Here is a 21,678-nt window from a genome sequence, read left to right as displayed (position 1 = left end):
TTTCTAAAGGGAGGAGCAGGCAGCAATCTTTGCTATTCTGTAGCCTCCGCTGGTGATACCCAGCAAACAGGGTCTGGAGTGGACTGCCAACAAACTGCAGCAGACCTGCAGAAGAGGGGCCTGACTGTTAGAAGAAAAACTAACAAACAGAAAGCAACAACATTAACATCAACAAAAAGGACCCCCACACAAAACCACATCCAAAAATCATCAGCCTCAAAGATCAAAGGTAGATAAATACAAGAAGATGAGGAAAAGCTAACGCAAAAATGCTGAAAATTCCCAAAAGCAAAATGCCTCTTCTCCATCAAATGATTGCAACTCCTCTCCAGCAAGAGCACAAAACTGGACAGAGAAGGTGATTGATGAATTGACAGAAGTAGGCTTCAGAAGGTGGGTAAAAGCAAACTCCTCTGAGCTAAAGGAGCATGTTCTAACCCAATGCAAGGAAACTAAGAACCTGGATAATAGGTTACAGGAAAACCAGTTTAGAGAAGAACATAAATGACCTGATGGAGCTGAAAAACACAGCAAGAACACTTCAAGAACTTCATGAAGCATACACAAGTATCACTAGCCAAATTGATCAAGTGGAAGAAAGGATATCAGAGATCGTAGATCAACTTAGTGAAATGAGGGGTAAAGACAAGATTAGAGAAAAAAGAATGAAAAGGAACAAACAAAGTCTCCAAGAAATATGGGACTACTGAAAAGACAAAACCTATGTTTGGTAGGTGTACCTGAAAGTGACGGGGAGAATGGAACCAATTTGGAAAACACACTTCAGGATATTATCCGGAAGTTCCCCCACCTAGCAAGGCAGGCCAACATTCAAATTCAAGAAATACAAGGAACACCACAAAGATACTCCTCGGAAGAGCAACCCCAAGACACATAATCTTCAGATTCTCTAGGTTGAAATGAAGGAAAAGATGTTAAAGGCAGTCAGAGATAAAGGTCAGGTTACCTAAAAAGGTAAGCCCATCAGACTAACAGTGGATCTCTCTGCAGAAACCCTACAAGCCAGAAGAGAGTGGGGGCCAATATTCAACATTCTTAAAGAAAAGAATTTTCAACCCAGAATTTCATATCCAGCCAAACAAAGCTTCATAAGCAAAGGAAAAATAAAATATTTTATAGACAATCAAATGCTGAGGGATTTTGTCATCACCAGGCCTGCATTAGAAGAGCTCCTGAAGGAAGCAGTAAATATGGAAAGGAAAAACAGGTACCAGCCACTTCAAAAACACACCAAAATATAAAGACCAATGACACTATGAAGAAACTACTTCAACTAATGTGAAAAATAATCAGCTAGTACCATGATGACAGGATCAAATTCACACATAACAACATTAACCATAAATGTAAAGGGCCCACCCCCAATTAGAAGATACAGACTGGAAATTGGATAAAGAGTCAATACCCATCATTTTGCTATATTCAGGAGACCCATCTCACATGCAAAGACACACATAGGCTCAAAATAAAGGGATGGAGAAATATATACCAAGCAAATGGAAAGAAAAAAATAAAAAAGCAGGGGTTGCAATCCTAGTCTCTGATAAAACAATCTTTAAAGTAACAAAAAAGACAAAGAAGGGCATTAAATAATGGTAAAGGGATCAATGCAACAAGAAGAGCTAACTATCCTAAATATATATGCGCCCAATACAGGAGCGCCCAGATTCATTATACAAGTTCTTAAAGACCTACAAAGAGACTTGGGCTCCCACACAATAATAGTAGGAGACATTAACATCACACGATCAATATTAGACAGATCAGTGAGACAGAAAATTAACAAGGATATTGAACTCAGCTCTGGACCAAGCAGACATCTACAAAACTCTCCACCTCAGATCAACAGAATATACATTTTTCTCAGCATCACATAGCACTTATTCTAAAATCGACCACATAATTGGAAGTAAAATACTCTTCAGCAAATGCAAAAGAAAGCAAACTGGCCAGGCACAGTGGCTCACACCTGTAATCCCAGCACTTTGGGAGGCTGAGGAGGACAGATCATGAGGTCAGGAGTTTCAGACGAGCCTGGCCAACATGGTGAAACCCCGCCTCTACTAAAAACACGAAAATTAGCCAGGCATGGTGATGCATGCCTGTAATCCCAGCTACTCGGGAGGCTGAGGCAGAAGAATTGTTTGGACTCAGGAGGCAGGGGTTGCAGTGAGCCCAGATCTCACCATTGCACTCCAGCCTGAGCAAAGCAGCAAGACTCCATCTAAAAAAAAAGGGCCGGGTGCCGTGGCTCAAGTCTGTAATCCCAGCACTTTGGGAGGCCGAGACGGGCAGATCACGAGGTCACAAGATCAAGACCATCCTGGCTAACATGGTGAAACCCCGTCTCTACTAAAAAATACAAAAAAAAAAAAAAAAAAAAAAAAAATCTAGCCGGGCGACGTGGCGGGCGCCTGTAGTCCCAGCTACTCGGGAGGCTGAGGCAGGAGAATGGCGTGAACCCGGGAGGCGGAGCTTGCAGTGAGCTGAGATCCAGCCACTGCACTCCAACCTGGGCGACAGAGCGAGACTCCGTCTCAAAAAAAAAAAAAAGAAGAAAAGAAAAGAAACGAAAGAAGAATGGAAATCATACCAAACAGTCTATCAGACCACAGTGCAATCAAATTAGAACTCAGGATTATGAAAGTCACTCAAAATCACGCAACTACACGGAAACTGAACAACCTGCTCCTGAATGAGTACTGGATAAATAATGAAATTAAGGCAGAAATAAAGAAGTTATTTGAAACCAATGAAAACAAAGAGACAATGTGCCAGAATCTCTGGGACACAGCTAAAGCAGTGTTAAGAGGGAAATTTAGAGCACTAAATGCCTACATCCAAAAGCTAGAAAGATCTGAAATCGACACCCGAACATCAAAATGAAAAGAACTAGAGAAGCAAGAGCAAACAAATTCAAAAACTAGCAGAAGACAAGAAATAACTAAGATCAGAGCAGAACTGAAGGAGATAGAGACATGAAAAACCCTTCAAAAAATCAATGAACTGTTTTTTTGAAAGATTTACAAAATAGACTGTTAGGTAGACTAGTAAAGAGAAAAATCAAATAGACACAATAAAAAAATGATAAAGGAGATATCACCACTAATCCCATAGAAGTACAAACTACATCAGAGAATACTATAAACACCTCTATGTAAATAACCTAGAAAATCTAGAAGAAATGAGTGAATTCCTGGACACATATATCCCCTCAAGACCAAACCAGGAAGAAGTTGAATCCCTGAATAGACCAATAACAATTGAGGCAGTAATTGAGGCAGTTACTCAATTACTGAAATTGAGGCAGTAATGAATAGCCTGCCAACCAAACACAGCCCATGACCAGATGGATTTAAAGCCCAGTTCTACCAGAGGTACAAAGAGGAGCTGGTGCCATTACTTCTGAAACTATTCCAAATAATAGAGAAAGAGGGACTCCTCCCAGTCATCCTGATACCAAAACCTGGCAGGGACACAACAAAAAAAGAAAATTTCAAGTCAACATCCCTGATGAACATTGATACAAAAATCCTCAATAAAATACTGGCAAACTGAATCCGGCAGTACATCAAAAAGCTTGTCCACCATGATCAAGTTGGCCATCATCCCCGGGATACAATGCTGGGTCAACATACACAAATCAATAAACGTAATCCATTATATAAACAGAACCAATGACAAAAACCGCATGATTACCTCAATAGATGCAGAAAAGGCCTTTGATAAAATTCATCATCTCTTCATGCTAAAAACTCTCAATAAACTGAGTATTGATGGAACATATCTAAAAATAATAAGAGCTATCTATGACAAACCCATAGCCCATATTATACTGAATTGACAAAAGCTGGAAGCATTCCCTTTGAAAACCGGCACAAGACAAGGATGGCCTCTCTCACCACTCCTATTTAACATAGTATTGGAAGTTCTGGCCAGGGCAATCAGGCAAGAGAAAGAAATAAAGGTATTCAAATAAGAAGAGAGGAAGTCAAACCATCTCTGTTTGCAGATGACATGACTGGATATTTTAGAAAACCCCATTGTTGGCTGGGCATGGAGGTTCACACCTGTAATCCTAGCACTTTGGGAGGCCGAGGCAGGTGGTTCACCTGAGGTCGGGAGTTCAAGACCACCCTGAACAACATGGAAAAACCCCATCTCTACTAAAAGTACAAAATTAGCCGGGCATGGTGGCGCTTGCCTGTAATCCCAGCTACTTGGGGGGCTGAGGCAGAAGAATTGCTTGAACCCGGGAGACAGAGGTTGCGGTAAGCCAAGATTGCACCATTGCACTCCAGCCTGGGCAATAAGAGCAAAACTCTGTCTCAAAAACAAACAAACAAACAAACAAAAAAACCTATTGTCTCAACCCCAAAGCTCCTTGTCTCAGCCCCAAAACTCCTAAACTGATAAGCAACTTCAGCAAAGTCTCAGGATATAAAATCAATGTGCAAAAATCACAAGCATTCCTATACACCAATAATAGACAAACAGAGAGCCAAATCATGAGTGGACTCCCATTCACAATCACTATAACGAGAATAAAATACCTAGGAATACAAATTACAAGGGATTTGAAGGGCCTCTTCAAGGAGAATGACAAACCACTGCTCAAGGGAATAAGAGAGGACACAAACAAATGGAAAAAAAGTTCATGCTCTTGGAAAGGAAAAATCAATATAGTGAAAATGGCCATACTGCTCAAAGTAATTTATAGATTCACTGCTATTCCCATCAAGCTACCATTGACTTTCTTTGCAGAATTTGAAAAACTACTTTAAATTTCATATGGAACCAAAGGAGCCTATATAACCAAGACAATCCTAAGCGAAAATAGCAAAGCTGGAGGCGTCATGCTACCTGACTTCAAACTATACTACAAGACTGCAGTAACCAAAAAAATATGGTATGGGAACAAAAACAGACATATAGACCAATGGAACAGAACAGATACCTCAGAAATAACACCACATGTTTACAATCATCTGATCTTCAACAAACGTGACAAAAACAAGCAATGGAGAAATGATTCCCTATTTAATAAATGGTGCTGGGAAAACTGGCTAGCCATATGCAGAAAACTAAGACTGGATCCCTTCCTTACACCTTATACAAAAATTAACTCAAGATGGATTAAATACTTAAACCTAAAACCACAAAAACCCTAGAAGAAAACCTAGGTAATACCATTCAAAACATAGGCATGGGCAAAGACTTCATGACTAAAACACCAAAAACAATGGCAACAAAAGCCAAAATTGACAAATGGGGTCTAATTAAACTAAAGAGCTTCTGCAGAGCAAAAGAAGCTATCATCAGAGTGAACAGGCAACCCACAGAATGGGAGAAAATTTTTGCAATCTATTCATCTGACAAAGGGTTAATGTCCAGAATCTACAAGGAACTTAAACAAATTTACAAGAAAAATCAAACAACCCCATCAAAAAGTGTTTGAAGGATATGAACAGACCCTTCTCAGAAGACATTTATGTAGCCAACAAATATATGAAAAAAGCTCATCATCACTGGTCATTAGAGAAATGCAAATCAAAACCACAATGAGATACCATCTTATACCAGTTAGAATGGCAATCACTAAAAAGTCGGGAAACAACAGATGCTGGCAAGGCTCTGGAGACATAGGGACAATTTTACACTGTTGGTGGGAGTGTGAACCAGTTCAGCCATTGTGGAAGACAGTGTGGGGATTCCTCTAAGATCTAGAACCAGAAATACCATTTGATTTAGCAATCCCATTACTGCGTCTATACCCAAAGGATTATAAATCATTCTGCTTTGAAGGCACATGCACACATATGTTTATTGCAGCACTATTTACAATAGCAAAGACTTGGAACCAACCCCAATGCCCATCAATGATAGACTGGATAAGGAAAATGTGGCACACATACACCATGGAATATTATGCAGCTATAAAAAATGATGAGTTCATGTCTTTGCAGGAACATGGATGTAGCTAGAAACCATCATTCTCAACAAACTAATACAGGAACAGAAAACCAAACACAGCATATTCTCACTCATAAGTAAGAGTTGAACAATGAGAACACATCGACACAGGGAGGGGAACATCACACAGTGGGGCCTGTCAGGGGGTGGGGTGCAAGGGGAGGGAGAGCATTAGGACAAATACCTAATGCATGCAGGGCTTAAAACCTAGATGATGGATTAATAGGTGAAGCAAACCACCATGGCACATGTATACCTATGTAACAAACCTGCATATTCTGCACATGCATCCCAGAACTTAAAGTAAAATAATAAAATAAAATAAAATGCACCTACTATAGAATTGAGCTATTCCACTCCTAGGTAATTATCCAAAAAAACCAAAAACAAAAACAAAAAAACAAAAAAAAAAAAACAAAAAAGAAAGCATGCATCCACACAAAGACTTGTATATGAATGTTAATAACCATTTCATTTATAACAATCAAAAATAGAAAACAACCTAAATGGTCTCTTTTGCTGATGCCCAGATAAACAAATTGTTGGATATCCAAACAATGGGATACTATTAAACAATAAAACAGTGAACTTCTGATACATATGACAAAAATGAATTGTATAATTATTACGATAAATTTAAAAATACATGAAGAATTTAAAAAATCATACTCTTAATTTTTATGTGATAAAATTTCCTTCCCCTTTATGGAATACTGTGAAGAGAGATTCTTTTTTATGGAATATTGTCTGGTTATCTGTGTGTGTGTGTGTGTGTGTGTGTGCAGATACACATGTGTATGTTTAGTGTGCTTACTTGGCAAAGAAAGAGTGGAAAACTCTTTGTGTTCTCCCCTTAACCTTTTTAGGAAAATTTTATTGTCTCTAAAGTTCCAAGATCTGGGAATCTCTGTTTCGTTCAATATCACTCATAATCCTAAAAGACATAGTCCCAAATGTTGAAATCCTGAAAGCTTAAAATCCCTAAAAATCACCAATATCTAAATTGCTAATAACTAAAATCCTGAAAATTACAGCCCTGAAAGATTAAATTCCAAATGTTTAAATTCTGAAAGCTGAATTCTAAGGAAGGAATTAGTGTGTTTTTGATTTTATGCAAGATAGATGCATTATGCTCGTTGCATCATGTTAGGTAGAACTATTACCTCGTTACTGTCGTTATGTGGAAATTAAGTATGGTTTAAGGAGATGCATATCGGTGCCGTGTTTTGTGGATTTAATTTTAGGAGTTAACTTGAATGGATTAAGGGATATCTAGAAACCTGATAGGGCATTATTTTGGGTGTGTGTGTGAAGGTGTTTCTGGAGAAGATGAGTGTTTGAGTCTGAGTGGACTAGGTGGGGAAATCCTTCCCTCTGTGCTAGTGGACAGCCTCTAATCGGCAGGGGGCACAGAGTGAACAAATATAGAAGGGGAATTGGTCTCTCTCTGAGAGCTGAGACACTTTTCTTTTTGTTTTTTTGAGACAGAGTCTTACTCTGTCCCTCAGGGTGGAGTGCAGTGGTGCAATCTTGGCTCACTGCAACCTCCGCCTCCCAGGTTCAAGCGACTCTCTGTGCCTCAGCCTCCTAAGTAGCTGGAATTACAGGCATGAGCCACCACGCCGGCTAATTTTTGTATTTTTTAATAGAGTCAGGGTTTCACCATGTTGGCCAGGCTGGTCTTGAACTCCTGACCTCAAGTGATCCTTCTGTCTTGGCCTCTCAAAGTGCTGGGATTACAGCTGTGAGCCACTGTGCCTGACCTGGGACAGTCTTTTCTTCTGCCTTGAACATCAGAACTCCAGGCTTGCTGCCCTTTGGACTCCAGAGCTTACATCAGTGGTCCCCCAGTTTCTGAGACTTTTAGCTTCAGACAAAGTTATAACATTGGCTTTCCTGGTTCTGAGGCCTTCTGAGTTGGACTAAGCCACATTACTCACATTCCAGGGTCTCCAGCTTACAGACTGTTGGACTTCTCAGCCACCATAATTGCATGAGCCAGTTCCACTATTAGATTCCCTGTCATGTATCTATACACATATCTTATTGGTTCTGTTTCTCTGGCGAACCCTAACACAGATGTGATACTGGGAAAGCCAAATATTATTCCTTCTTACTGTATTTCTTGAAACACAAAGGAAGAGATCTGTGAAAGTATCCCCACGCAAAAAGGCTGTGATAAATTAAGTGTACAAAGCTACTTAACTATGAAAGATACAAGTTTGAAAACTAATTATTATTGGTGTTGTGAAAGTAGAAAACTGTTTAATTGCAATGGCCAAGCAATAACCAGATTTTCAAATGGACAGCATATACTTACAAAATTTATAGGTTACAACCACTCTCTCAATACAAGTGCAGCAGGTATTTCGATCCTAGAAGTGAAAACACAGAAGAAATCTCTTCTGCCAAATTATTCAATCACATATGACTTCTGCCACTTCCACATGGTGTCAATTTACTATGCTACGTATCTTATCTTTGCATCATTTCCAATACTGGAGGTATAAATTGTGTAAAAACGTTTAGAGAGTGCTAATTTATTTTATGCATTTTTTGTTGTTGTTGTTGCAAATTTGACTCCACAAAAGTGCTTTGGCACAAGGTTCTTTCCGTGTAAGCATTGTGTATGTACATAAAAATGTTGAAACTTCCTCAGTAAATGAAGAGATGTCCCTTTTGTACATCTGCATTTGTGAAAGATAAAATTCTCAAACTCTCAACTCTTTGGGTGACTGCATATGTGGTGGTGACCCATCGTGGTCTTTGCTTGATCTTATTAAAATAATTAGGTTAGGGGCCAGGTGTGGTGGCTCACACCTGTAATCTCAGCACTTTAGGAGGCTGAGGCGAGTGGATCACCTGATGTCAGGAATTTGAGACCAACCTGATCAACATGGTGAAACCCCGTCTCTACTAAAAATACAAAAATTAGCTGGGTGTGGGTGGCGTGCGCCTATAATCCCAGCTATTCAGGAGGCTGAGGCACGAGAATTGCTTGAACCCAGGAAACAGAGGTTGCAGTGAGCCGAGATCATGCCGCTCACTGCACTCCAGCTTGGGCAACAGAGTGAGACTCTGTCTCAAAAAAAAAAAAAAAGAATTAGGTTGTCTGACATGGTATTTCAGATGACCGCAGTTATAAAGCTGGGAGCTCACAACTACCAACCATAGTTACATGGGTTTATACATCTTGCTTTTGACATATTTTTTAAAAAATGAACTTTCATTTTATGTTCAGAGGTACATGTGCAGATTTGTTATATAGACAAACATATGTCATGGGGGTTTATTTTACAGATTATTTTGTCACCCAGGTACTAAGCCTAGTACCCAATAGTTATTTTTTCTGATCCTCTCCCTCCTCCCACCCTGGCTCCACTCTCAACTAGGCCCAGTGTCTGTTGTTCCCCTTTTTGTGTCTATGTGTTCTTATCATTTAGCTCCCACTTATAAGTGAGAACATGTGGTATTTGTTTCTGTTTCTGCATTGGTTTGCTAAGAATAATGGTCTCCAGCTCCATCTACGTTCTGGCAAAAGGTAACAGCTTGTTCTTTTAATGGCTGCATAGTATTCTATGGTATATATTTACCATATTTTCTTTATCCAGTCTACCATTGATGGGCATTTAGGTTGATTCTATATCTTCACGATCGTGAATAGTGTGGCAATGAACATTCGAGTGCATGTGTCTTTATGGCAGAATGATTTATATTCCTTTGGATATATACCCAGTAATGGGCTTGTTGGGTTGAATGGTAGTTCTGTTTTTAGGTCTTTGAGGAATCACCACACTGCTTTCTACGATGGTTGAACTAATTTACACTCTCATTAACAGTGTATAAGCATTCCCTTTTCTCTGCAACCTTGCCAGCATCTTTTATTTTTTGACTGTTTAATAATAATCATTCTGACTGGTATGAGATGGTATCTCATTGTGGTTTTGGTTTGCATTTCTTTAATGATCATGATATTGAGCATTTTTTGTTTTTTATGCTTGTTGGCCTCATGTATGCCTTCTTTTGAAAAGTGTCTATTCATGTCCTTTGCCCACTTTTTCATAGGGATGTTTGTTTTCTTTCTTGAAAATCTATTTAAGTTTCTTTAGATGCTGGATATTAGGCCTTTGTCAGATGCATAATTTGCAAATATTTTCTCCCACTCTGTATGTTTTGTTTCTGTATGTTTGCTTACTCTGTCGATATTTTCTTTTGCTGTACAGAAGCTCTTAAGTTTGATTAGATCCCATTTGTCAATTTTTGCTTTTGTTGCGATTGCTTTTGGCATCTTTGTCATGAAATCTTTGCAGTTCCTAAGTCCAGAATGGTATCGCCTAGGTTGTCTTCCAGGGTTTTTATAGCTTTGGGTTTTACATTCAAGTCTTTAATGCATCTTGAGTTGATTTTTGTATATGATGTAAAAAAGGGGTGCAATTTCATTCTTTTGCATATGGCTAGCCAGCTATTCCAGCACCATTTATTGAATAGGGAGTCTTTTCCCCATTGCTTGTTTTTGTCAGCTTTGTCAAAGATCAGATGGCTGTAGGTGTGCAGGTTTATTTCTGTGTTCTCTATTCTGTTTCATTGGTTTGCGTGTCTGTTTTTGTACCAGTACCTTGCTGTTTTGGTTACTGTGGCCCTGTAGTATAGTTTGAATTTGGGAAATGTGATGCTTGCTGGTTTGTTCTTTTTGCTTGGGATTGCCTTGGCTATTAGGGCTCTTTTTCGGTTCCATATGAATTTTAAAATAGTGTTTTTCTAGTTCTGTGAAGAATGTCGCTGGTAGTTTGATAGGTATTGCACTGAATCCGTAAATTGCTTTTGGCAGTATGGTCATTTTAATGATATTGATTCTTCCTATCTATGAGAATGGAATGTTTTTCCATTTGTTTGTGTCATCTCTGATTTCTTTGAGTAGTGTTTGTAATTCTCATTGTAGAGATCTTTCACCTCCCTAGTTAATGATATTCCTAGGTATTTTGTTCTTTTTGTGGCAATTGTGAATGGAATTACATTCCTGATTTGGTTCTTGACTTGGCTGTTGTTAATGTATAGGAATGCTAGTGATTTTTGTATGTTCATTTTGTATCCTGAAACTTTGCTGAAATTGTTCATCAATTAAAGGGCTTTTGGGCGGAGACTATGGGGTTTCTAGATATAGAAACATGTCATCTGCAAACAGGGATAGTTTGACTTCCTTTCTTTCTATTTGGATGCCTTTTATTTCTTTCTCTTGCTCGGGCTTCCAATACTATGTTGAATAGAAGTGGTGAGAGGGCATCCTTATCTTGTGCTGGATTTCAAAGGGGAATGCTTTCAACTTTTCCCCAAGACATATTTCTTTATGAATACAGTCTGTCTGTTTTATTTATTTATTTATTTATTTATTTATTTATTTATTGAGATGGAATCTCGCTGTGTCGCCCAGGCTGGAGTGTAGGGGTGCCATCTCCGCTCACTGCAAACTCTGCCTCCTGGCTTCAAGCGATTCTCCTACCTCAGCCTCCTGAGTAGCTGGGATTACAGGCGCCCAGCACCACGCCCAGCTAATTTTTGTATTTTTGGTAGAGACAGAGTTTCACCATGTTGATCAGGCTGGTCTCGAACCCTAACCTCAGGTGATCCACCTGCCTCGGCCTCCCTAAGTGTTGGGATTACAGGCGTGAGCCACTGCACCTGGCCAGTTTGTCTGCTTATAACTGCCACACTTGTGCAACTATTGTTAGTATACCTGAGTTTTATTTTTGCAAAAATATGTCATTATCATTGCCTATTTTATTGCAAAAGTGGCCTATGAAGTGTTCAGCCATGTTTTTATGTTTCTCAAGTAAGTTTCCTTTTAAAAACGTAGGCTGGGTGCGGTGACTCATGCCTGTAATCACAACGCTTTGGGAGGCCAAGGCAAGTGGATCACTTGAGGTCAGGAGTTTCAGACCTGTCTGGCCAACATAGCGAAACTACATATCTACTAAAAATACAAAAAATTAGCCGGGCATGGTAGTGTGCGCCTGTAATTCTAGGAGTTTGATGCACAAGAATCGCTTGTACCAGGAGGCAGAAGTTTCGGTGAACCAAGATTGAGCCACTGCACTCCAGCCTGAGTGACAAAGTGACTCTATCTCAAATAATAATAACAAATAATAAAAATAAAAAATAAAAATGTAAACAAATGTCTTTTAAATAATTTTTTAGATTTCTTTTTTTCCAGAGTTTTATTTTTGGAATTTTGACTTTTCAGGATTGTGATTTTTGAGATTTTAAGGATTTTGATCTTTTGGGATTTCAACATTTGGGATTACGGCCTTCAGGATTGTGTCTTTTGGGATTATGGTCCAAACCTGTATTATCCATGGGTTGAATTGTATAACACTGGAAGGTCAAAGAGAGAGAGTTCATCTTAGCCTATTGCTTAAGAAAATAATAAATTCTATTTTAGAGCAGTTTTAGGTTGACAGAAAAATGAGCAGAGAGATGCCATAAACCTCCTTGTATCCCTCTACAAGTTCCTCTTAATAAACATTTTGCATTAGTGTGATATATTTGTGGCAATCGATGAACCAACATCGATACATTGTTATTAACTAAAGTCCACTGTTTACATTAAGCTTTACTCTTGGTGCTGTATATTAGGGTTTGATAATATATAATATACATCCATCACTACGGTATATACTGAATAGTATTACTGTCCTAAAATGCTCTGTGTTTTACCTATTAAGCATCCCTGCCTCCCTTCAGCCTTTTGGCAACCGCTGATCGTTTGATTGTTGCCATAGTTTTGCTTTCCCTGGAAGGTCACATGGTTGGAATCATACAGTATGTAGCCCTTGCAGATCGACTTCTTTCATTTATCAATATGCACTTAAATTCCTCCATGTCTTTTTGTGACTCAATAGTTTATTTCTTTTTATCTCTGAATAATATTCCATTGAATTGCTATGCCACCATTTATTTTTATTTTCACCTACTGAAGGAGATCTTGGTTGCCTCCAAGTTTTGCCAATGATGAATAAAGAATAAAGTGGCATCTTACCCTGTGTTTTTGCATTTAAAGATACATGATGTAGTATTAATTTGCTACCTATAATGTATTCATTATGAAATTTTAGAAGGCACAGGAAATATTTTTAAAAATACTATTGGTAATCTCATCCCAAAGATAACACTAGTAGCTGTTATGTATATCTATGTTTTCTTTTCTCCTTTTAAATCAATATTTATGCCTGAAAGTTTATTTATGTCTCTATATGCCTCCATTAATTGTTCTTATAAGCTCGAGGATTATACTCTATAGTTTTGTATCCTTGCTTTTTCTCCCCACTTAATATTATGTGTACATCATGGAAGATGGGGTATTCACTCCCTCAAGCATTTATCCTTTGTGTTGCAAACAATCTAATTACACTCTTCTAGTTATTTTTAAATGTACAACTAAATTGTTATTGACGGTAGTCACCCTGTTGTGCTGTCAGATACTAGGACTTATTCATTCATTTTAACTACTTTTTGTACCCATTAACGATCCCCTCCCCGTCTCCTCTTCCCCCCTTGGCAACCTGTTTTGTTCATTGATAATCCCTCAGTACACAGAAGAGTGTCTAGAGGGCACCCCAAAAATATTTGTTGAATAAGTGAAGGAATTGTATTTTTGAAATTTGCATGATCTCATTAGCTATTCCTTAGAATCAAACCAGAACTTACTTGTAGTAAAAGTTATTGCCTGTTAAATTGAGGATCAAAATAATCATGCTGTCTTACAGTGTTTTAAAGGAGCTGATTTCTATAGTGGCTTTCTCATATAGTTAGTGATGACAATGTTTTTACCAGCTCATCTTTAGCAGGTTGTACAACTTGAGGGTTTTTCATTGATGGGGTAATATTGTTCCTGCCCTGCCCCTTCTCTTGAGAATAAGAACACACTGTTGCTAAGAGGCTGGTAAGGATTAAGCATTCTCTTGAGCAAAATAACACTGGTTTATGCTGGAAATAACTTTAACTTGGTAGTAACAATGCGCTGCTGACAGGGTCCCAGCTAGAACATGCATTCCTCACCATCTTGAGGCTTCCTGGATGAGAACCACTCACTGAGAGCAGTTTGTAAGATTCATCAAGGCTGTGCCTTGTCCTCCATATATTTCCTGTAGATTTACCTGGGAAACCAACCTCTTCACTTCAGCTGACCTGAAATCCCCACAGGTCCGCTCAAATGCTGGTATTTGTTTGCGTCCAAAGCGGAAGTACAGGGAGTATCAGTGATAACATACTGTTTACATGAGTGATAGCTGGGAAGAGAAGTTCACCAGGAAATCCTGGTGAGACTCTTACATTCACCAAGGGGTGTGGCAATGGGCAGACTCAGGAGTCTTCAGATTTCAGAGCAAGGACCTGCAACATAGGCAGGAAGAGGACAAAGGGTGCTGTCAGGGTGAGCAATTATGGAGTCAAAGCCTGGAACAGATGTTATGTACTTCTCAGTCTCAGTGAAGGCTAGCCCTGTTCAACATCTTACAGTTCTATTGGGTGAGTTGATAAATTAAAGCCATCTCCATAAAATGCCATTCCAGACTAACATATGGGATTGACTTAATTTTTCCATTTAAAAATGCCTGCTTTATATTATAAGCTTTAAAATTGCTTTCTAAGTAATGGATTTAAAAAAATCTGAGTAGGCGTGTATCCATGGTTATAGCAATGATGATAGCAAAGATTTCTGAAGATAGAGTTTTTGTCCTAGATTTTTATAGGGTTTCTATTTATCAACCTTGCTTCTGCTTTCCTTCAGCTCTTTCTATATGATTTGAAAATTTGTTCACCAGTTTTTTGTTGTTAAAAAATTTAACATTATTTAACATTTTTATTTTACTCATCAATTCATTTATTTTATCAGTTATTTATTGAATACCTAAAATATGTGGAGTATTTTAGACACAATGGGAAATAGAAAACTTCAAAAACTCTAATTGAATAGATGACATAAACAAATCTAAACAGGTAATTAAAATACAGTGTAATGTTTTAAGAACACATAGGAGGGGCACCTAACCAAAAATTAACATTAGAAGATTTTCAAGAGTAAATGCAGTCTAAACTAGAAGCACTAAAAAGCTGGAAGTGTAGATGAGGAGTGAAGAAGAGCATTTCAAGAGAAGGAGGCAGCATGTGCAAAGTTCCTGAGGTGACAGACCACATGGCTGGTCAGAGACCTGAGAGTAGCTCATTGTGACTAGTGTATCAGGTGAGAAGTAGGAATGGTGAGAGATGTGACTGTGGAGGAAAACTAGGTCTTTATTAGGACATAACTCAAAAATCATATTACAGAACTCAAAGACAATGGGAAATAATTGAAGGCTATTATGACTGAGTTGGATTAGATAGTCCATTTAGAAAGCACACATTGACTTCCCCATGGAGAATAACTTGGTAAGGGACAATTTGCAAGTCAGGGAGACAGAAGATGGCAAATTATCCAGGTAAGAGTTGATGGTAGCCTATCCTAGGATAAAGGCAGTGGGCTTAAAGACAGTAGATCAATTTGAAAGCCATAGTAGAATTACCATGATTTGATAATTGATGGCCAGAGAGGGTATACAAAGGAGAAAGATAAGGGAATGACATTGACTGTCTTAGTGTGGTTTCTCCCTAAAAGCAAGTCTGTGTCAATAACTGGGATGCAGGAGGTTTATTTTAGAGATGATCCCAAGAAATAAGAGTGAGAGAATGAGGAGGGAGTGTTAGGGAAGGAGAAAAACTAATTCAGGGAAGGAAGAAAGCCAGTAAAGGGTGCACTATTGAACTATTTATTGCTGTAAAACCCTGGGGCACATATTGTAGAAATTCCCTGAGAAACCATGTTGAAAGCTTTTCAGAAGTGACCCTTTGAAAGACTGGAGACTGAGCCTTTCTTCTCTGACTCTCATTTCTCTTTGGTTTAAGGTTGCCTCCAGGGATGTTAACTCCTCTATGCTTGAAAGCTGCTGAGCAGGTTATTAGAATTCTAAAGAAAACCTGACGTAAAAAATATGAGAGAATGACTTGAGGTGAAACTACAATTAGAGGTGGGCTAAGAGGATATGATGTTGGGCACAAGTAGGGTCTACTACAGTGACCATGTTTCTGGCACAGGTAACTGGATGAGCCAGCATATGTTGAATTCCTAAAATATTTTTGAGACATCCACGTGGTGAGATCCAGTAGGTAGAGGGATACAGTCTGGCATTCAGAGCTGGCACCACAGTAATGAGTTTAGAAGCCACAGTCTAACCGGAGGGAGTGTATTAGTTTTCTAGGGCAGCCCTAACAAAATACCACAGGCTGGATGGCTTAAAAAACAGAAACATACTGCCTTCCAGTTCTGGAGCCTGCTGACAGGATTGATTTCTTCTCAGGTCTCTCTCCCTGGCTTGTGGATGGCCGTGTTCTCCCTGTGTCTTTACACAGTCTTTCCTCTGTGTCTGTGTCTGAATTTCCCCTTTTCATAAGAATGCCAATCATACTGTATTAGGGCCCACCCATGTGACTTCATTTTACCTTAATTACCTCTTCAAAGGCCTTATCTCCAAATAGAGTCACATTCTGAGGTACTGGGGGTTAGGAATTCAGCATATCAATTTTTTTTTTTGTGGGGCGGGGGGGGGGGGGGGGGGGGGGGGACACAACCAAGCCAATAACAGGTAGTAATCGGCACAAAGGGAGTAGATAAGGTGTTCAAGAAGCATGTGTAGAATGAGGGAAAGAACAAGGTTTGAAGGGATACCAACATTTAAAACGACTAGCATTTAACACTAACAAAACAATACAAAAAATGGAAGGAAAACTGGAAAGTATGGCTTCCTGGAAGCCAAGAGCAGGACTGTTTGAAGAAGGATGGAGTAGTCAGCCAATGTCCAGTGCTCCTGAGAGGCCCAGTGGAGGAAGACATATGAGATTGCTGAGCTTATGGGTTGGTGTTTGAAAAGAAGGTGAAAACTTGGGCTGGGAGAAGGAGCATCCTCAGGACACCACCAAGTAGGTGTACAGGTTTGGGTGCTGCTGGGAAGAAGACAGAGGTGGGTAAGGAAAGGTCTAAAGAGGCAGGAAAGAGAGCAGCTGACTGGCAGAGCAGCTGACTGGCTTGTGGCAGTCGAAGAGAAAACTGTCCACAGCTCAGACACAGAATTCATCTTAGATGAGTGTAGAGACACCGCTTCCATGTAACTAGGGTGGAAGGAGGAGATGATGTGAAAAATGATTGGAGAGTAATAGGGGATGGTTATACGAGCAGAGCTTTGAGGGAGAGAGAAGTTCGTTTGAATTAAACTAAAGTTTGAAGTAAGATGTGATAAAAGAGCATACAAATGTACATTTAAATGATTTCTATGCTGTGAAGTCCAATATCACTTCATCATTGAAATTTCTCAAATCTTTCTTCATGAAAGCGGTATTGTTAAGGCATCCTCTTAAAAAAGATGAGTTCAGTGGAAATATGAACATAAAGTATTAATAAAATTATTGTTATTATGTACACACATAGATTACAAAAATGCTGTTGTTATATTAACTCATGTCCAAAAGGTAGCTTGAATAAAACATATAGTGCTCTTCTTCTATGGAGGCCTTGATAGAAAGTATAGTAATTTAAGAAACTGTAACATTTCATCCCTGATATCTTCAGTTAGCACAGTATCTTTAATATGCTGCTCTATCTTGCTATTAAACTACTGTTTACTACTGATAAACAAGGCAATGAGAAAATGGAAAAGGCAAATTTATGTGGATATAAGTGGTGATTACTGTAAATTATCACATCATAGACTAATGTGATCATAGCCCCCTTCAAATTAGATATTGCGTTTTATGAATACATTTAACAGTGCTCCTTAATTTTCTCTTTTTACTCAGTTCATTGTGCTAAATTTCTGCTGGCCCACAGAATAAGAACTGAGCAAGAAATCTTCATTTATTGCATATATTTGCATAATATCTGATTTCATATTCCTTATCTGTAAATTGCCTTAATATCCAGGAGGAAGTTATTTTTTTTCATTTGATATAACTAAGATAATAATTGTACATGTCAATGAAATTATAAGGTGGTGTTGTTGCTGGGGGATTTTAGTGAAAATTAAACTGATTTGATAGTTCAAAGTTCTTATCCCAGTTTGCATTTTATCATTTATCCACTTAGATATCACAGAAAGGCCCTTTGGTCTTAAGTCTCTTCATTTCCAAATCTGTCAGATAAACGTTAAACATCTTTTTTTCCTAATACATAGGATGAATGTGAAGATTAGTGTCTGCTAATAGCTGTAGAAGGTGTAATATAAAGACATCATAATTTACCTTGGGATAAAATATAAGTGATAATGTATGCTTGCACAGCGTGTAAACTTTATATTAGTAGTAACTTCCAAATTCTTGAAAAATTATAACAAAATCCTTGCAAAATTTTACCATCCATAAACAAAGAGTGTTTATATCCAAATGGAAATTTTCTGTACTAAATGTAATTAAAAATCTGAAAGCAAATGTATTGCATCAATTTTCTTTGAAGATATATGAAGTACCAGGGCCTGGAGTGTGGTTAAAAAATACATCTATCCCCTGTCTTTTTGGAACTTACAGAGTCTAGTAAGTGAAACAGAAAATAGCTACATTAAAAATAAACATATGATATTACATGTTATAAAGAAAAATAAAGTACAATAAATTACTTTGACAAAACTATCTTCTGGGGAGTGGAGAGTGGGATGAGGGATCGTGACCAGAATAAGTGCATTTGAGAATGGGAGGAGAAGTAAATACAGCAATTGTAGGTAACTCAAGAAATTTGGCATCAAAAGCAAGCAAAACAATAAGGCAGTAGCTTAAGAGAGATATAGGGTCAAGGAAACTTTTAAGAGATAAGAGATAATGTTTTCTGCTCATGGGAATGATTTGGTACAGAGTGGGAAACTGATGACCTTTTAGTCTCCTAGGGCTGCCATAACAAAGTGCCACAAACTGGGTGGCTTTACTGTCTCACACACAGTTTTGGAGGTTAAAAGTCTGAAATACAGTTGTTGGCAAGGGCCATGCTCCCCTGAAACCTCTAGGGTAATCTTTACACGCCTTTTGCTAGCTTCTGGTGGTTGCTGGCAATCTTTGGCATTTCTTGGCTTGCAGCTGCATAATCCAATCTCTGTCTTTGTCATCACATGACATTCTCCCTGTGTGTCCCTCTGTGTCTTCACATGGCTACCTTCTTAAAAGGACATCAGTCATATCGGATCAAGGGCCCACCCTGTTGATTAAGATGACCTCATCTTAACTAATTCCATCTGCAACAACCCTATTTTCAAACAAGGTTACATTCTGAGTTACTGGAGGTTAGGACTTCAGCATATCTTCCTTTTGGGGACACGATTCAACCCATAACAAATAGAGTGGTAGCTTGACAGAGATGTAGGGTGGGAGGAACTTTTAAGAGAAAAGAGACAATATTTTCTGTTCATGGGAATGATCTAGTCCAGAGCCGATGATATAGTAGGAGAAAGAAGGTTAGAATTGTGGAGACAAATAACTTGAGTAGGAAAAAGGATGAGATCCATCGGAAGGCTGGTCTTGTAAGAAAGCGTGGAAAAATCATTTGCTGTAACAGAAAAGAAGGCAGAGTTTAAGAATTCAGATAAGGTTGGGTTGTAGATATTGTGATGGCAAAAGTTTCTCTTTTCAGTGCTTATATATTTTTTACTAAAGAAGAAATAAATATCCTCCCTTCCCTCCCTCCCTTCCCTCCCTCCCTTTCCTTCCTTCCTTCCTTCCTTCCTTCCTTCCTTCCTTCCTTCCTCCCTCCCTTTCTTTTCTTTTTCTTTTTCTTTCTTTCTTTCTTTCTTTCTTTCTTTCTTTCTTTCTTTCTTTNTTCTTTCTCTTTCTTTCTTTCTTTCTTTCTTTCTTTCTTTCTTTCTTTCTTTCTTTCCTCCCTCCCTCCCTCCCTCCCTCCCTCCCTCCCTTCCTTCCTTCCTTCCTTCCTTCCTTCCTTCCTTCTCTTTCATCTCTCTCCTTTTTCTTTTTTTCTTTTTTTGTGATAAAATCTCTCTATTGCTGAAGTTGCAGTGTAGTAATACAATCTCAGCTCACTGCAGCCTCAACTTCTTGGGCTCAAGCCATCCTCCCCACTCAGCCTCCTCAGTAACTGGGATTACAGACATGTGCTACCATGCTTTGCTAATTTTTTAAAAACACTTTTTGTGGAGATGATGTCTCACTATGTTGTTCATGCTAGTCTAGAACTCCTGGCTCAAGCAATCCTCCAGCCTTGGTCTCTCAAAGTGTTGGGATTATAGGCGTGAGCCACTGTATCTGGCCACAAATGTTTTTGATATGAAATTCAGACCAATGTCATAATCATCATTAGTATTCTTTTAGGGCATTGTGGTATATACTGGAAAAGGAAAGAAGTATATGAAAGCACAGCACCATGCTTGAGATACACATACACATACTTTTATACATTTTGCATTTACTGAGCCTCTGCTATGTGGCTTTATGCTAGACACTTTATATATACTATCTACTTTAATCCTCACAACATTTCTGAATGGCATTCCCTGGCAAAAAAGTCCCTCTTTTTCCATATATACTTATACTATCTAAATATTAAATAAGTTCATGTCATAGGCCAAAGGCTAATAGCACACAGTCACGTGAACAGGTCCTTTGAAGGTTGTTATGTAGTCAGTACAAAGTTGAGAATCATAGAGTTTTATAACTTTTTAAAAAGAAATATTTAGGATACAGATTAAAGACCAATTAAAAAATTAAAAAGCCAGTATTTTAACAATTTTAAAATAATTGAAGGTAAAAATACACTGTGACCAAGCACACGTAGGTTCTTCATAACAAACTTCACGGGCTGATCAAACACTGCAGTCTCTTTGTACTTTAACCTGGGCTCTTGGCAAGAAGCCCAGTCAGTAGGCATTTTTTTTGTTTGTTTCTCAAATGTAGATCAGCTTATTAATAGATAATGGTCTTGATCATCTCTATCAATATTTATATCAAAAGAAGATTATAAATTTGAAATACGTATTGCTTATGATTTTTAATTCTGATCTTTGTTTTAAATGAATTGACATTTAAAAACAAATTTGTTTGTCTGTATTTTGTCTATCTTTGATTTAAATTCACTCTTAATATTTAAGAATATATAGAATATATATATTCTTTGCGTATGCAAAGTGTTCTTCTCTGGTTAAGGCAATAAATTAATTTTCCACATATTCATATACCAGAATTGAAACATCAGATAACAAGTCAAGCAAAGGTTATACAAGGAAATGAATATCTGTAAGAAAATGATGGCCTTTAGCTGATGACATGTTAATCTGAATGGCATAGTGAAAATACTGTTATCTTCAAAATAGGCTTCAATCAGATCTGCCCCACAGACCTAATTGCTCCAGAGTGATTATGTCATCATAATAACTGTGGATTAGAGAGGATAATTATAGATATTATTTTTGTTGATGGTATTGTTTTTATAGTCATAAACATTGAATTCTACAGCGTCAACAGGGACATAGATGAGTAAAAAAAAAAATACCAGTGATAAACATTCTCTATTTATCTTAAAACCCAGGCATCTCTGAACTAACTCTGCAAACAGGTTTGATATGCTTTGGTCTGTGATGACGTCCATTCTTCAGTTCTATACCTATCACACAGGCC

The 21,678-nt window shown here is 38.2% G+C and overlaps 1 pseudogene; it reads right to left on the bottom strand.

The window, feature by feature from the left end:
• The window catches only part of LOC112624348, a 102,595-nt pseudogene that overhangs the window by 74,674 nt on the left and 6,243 nt on the right, over positions 1–21,678 (bottom strand).

Source organism: Theropithecus gelada, chromosome 5 (genome assembly GCF_003255815.1).
Source record: "Theropithecus gelada isolate Dixy chromosome 5, Tgel_1.0, whole genome shotgun sequence".
Taxonomy (NCBI): domain Eukaryota; kingdom Metazoa; phylum Chordata; class Mammalia; order Primates; family Cercopithecidae; genus Theropithecus; species Theropithecus gelada.
This window is presented reverse-complemented; position numbering and strand designations above follow the sequence as displayed.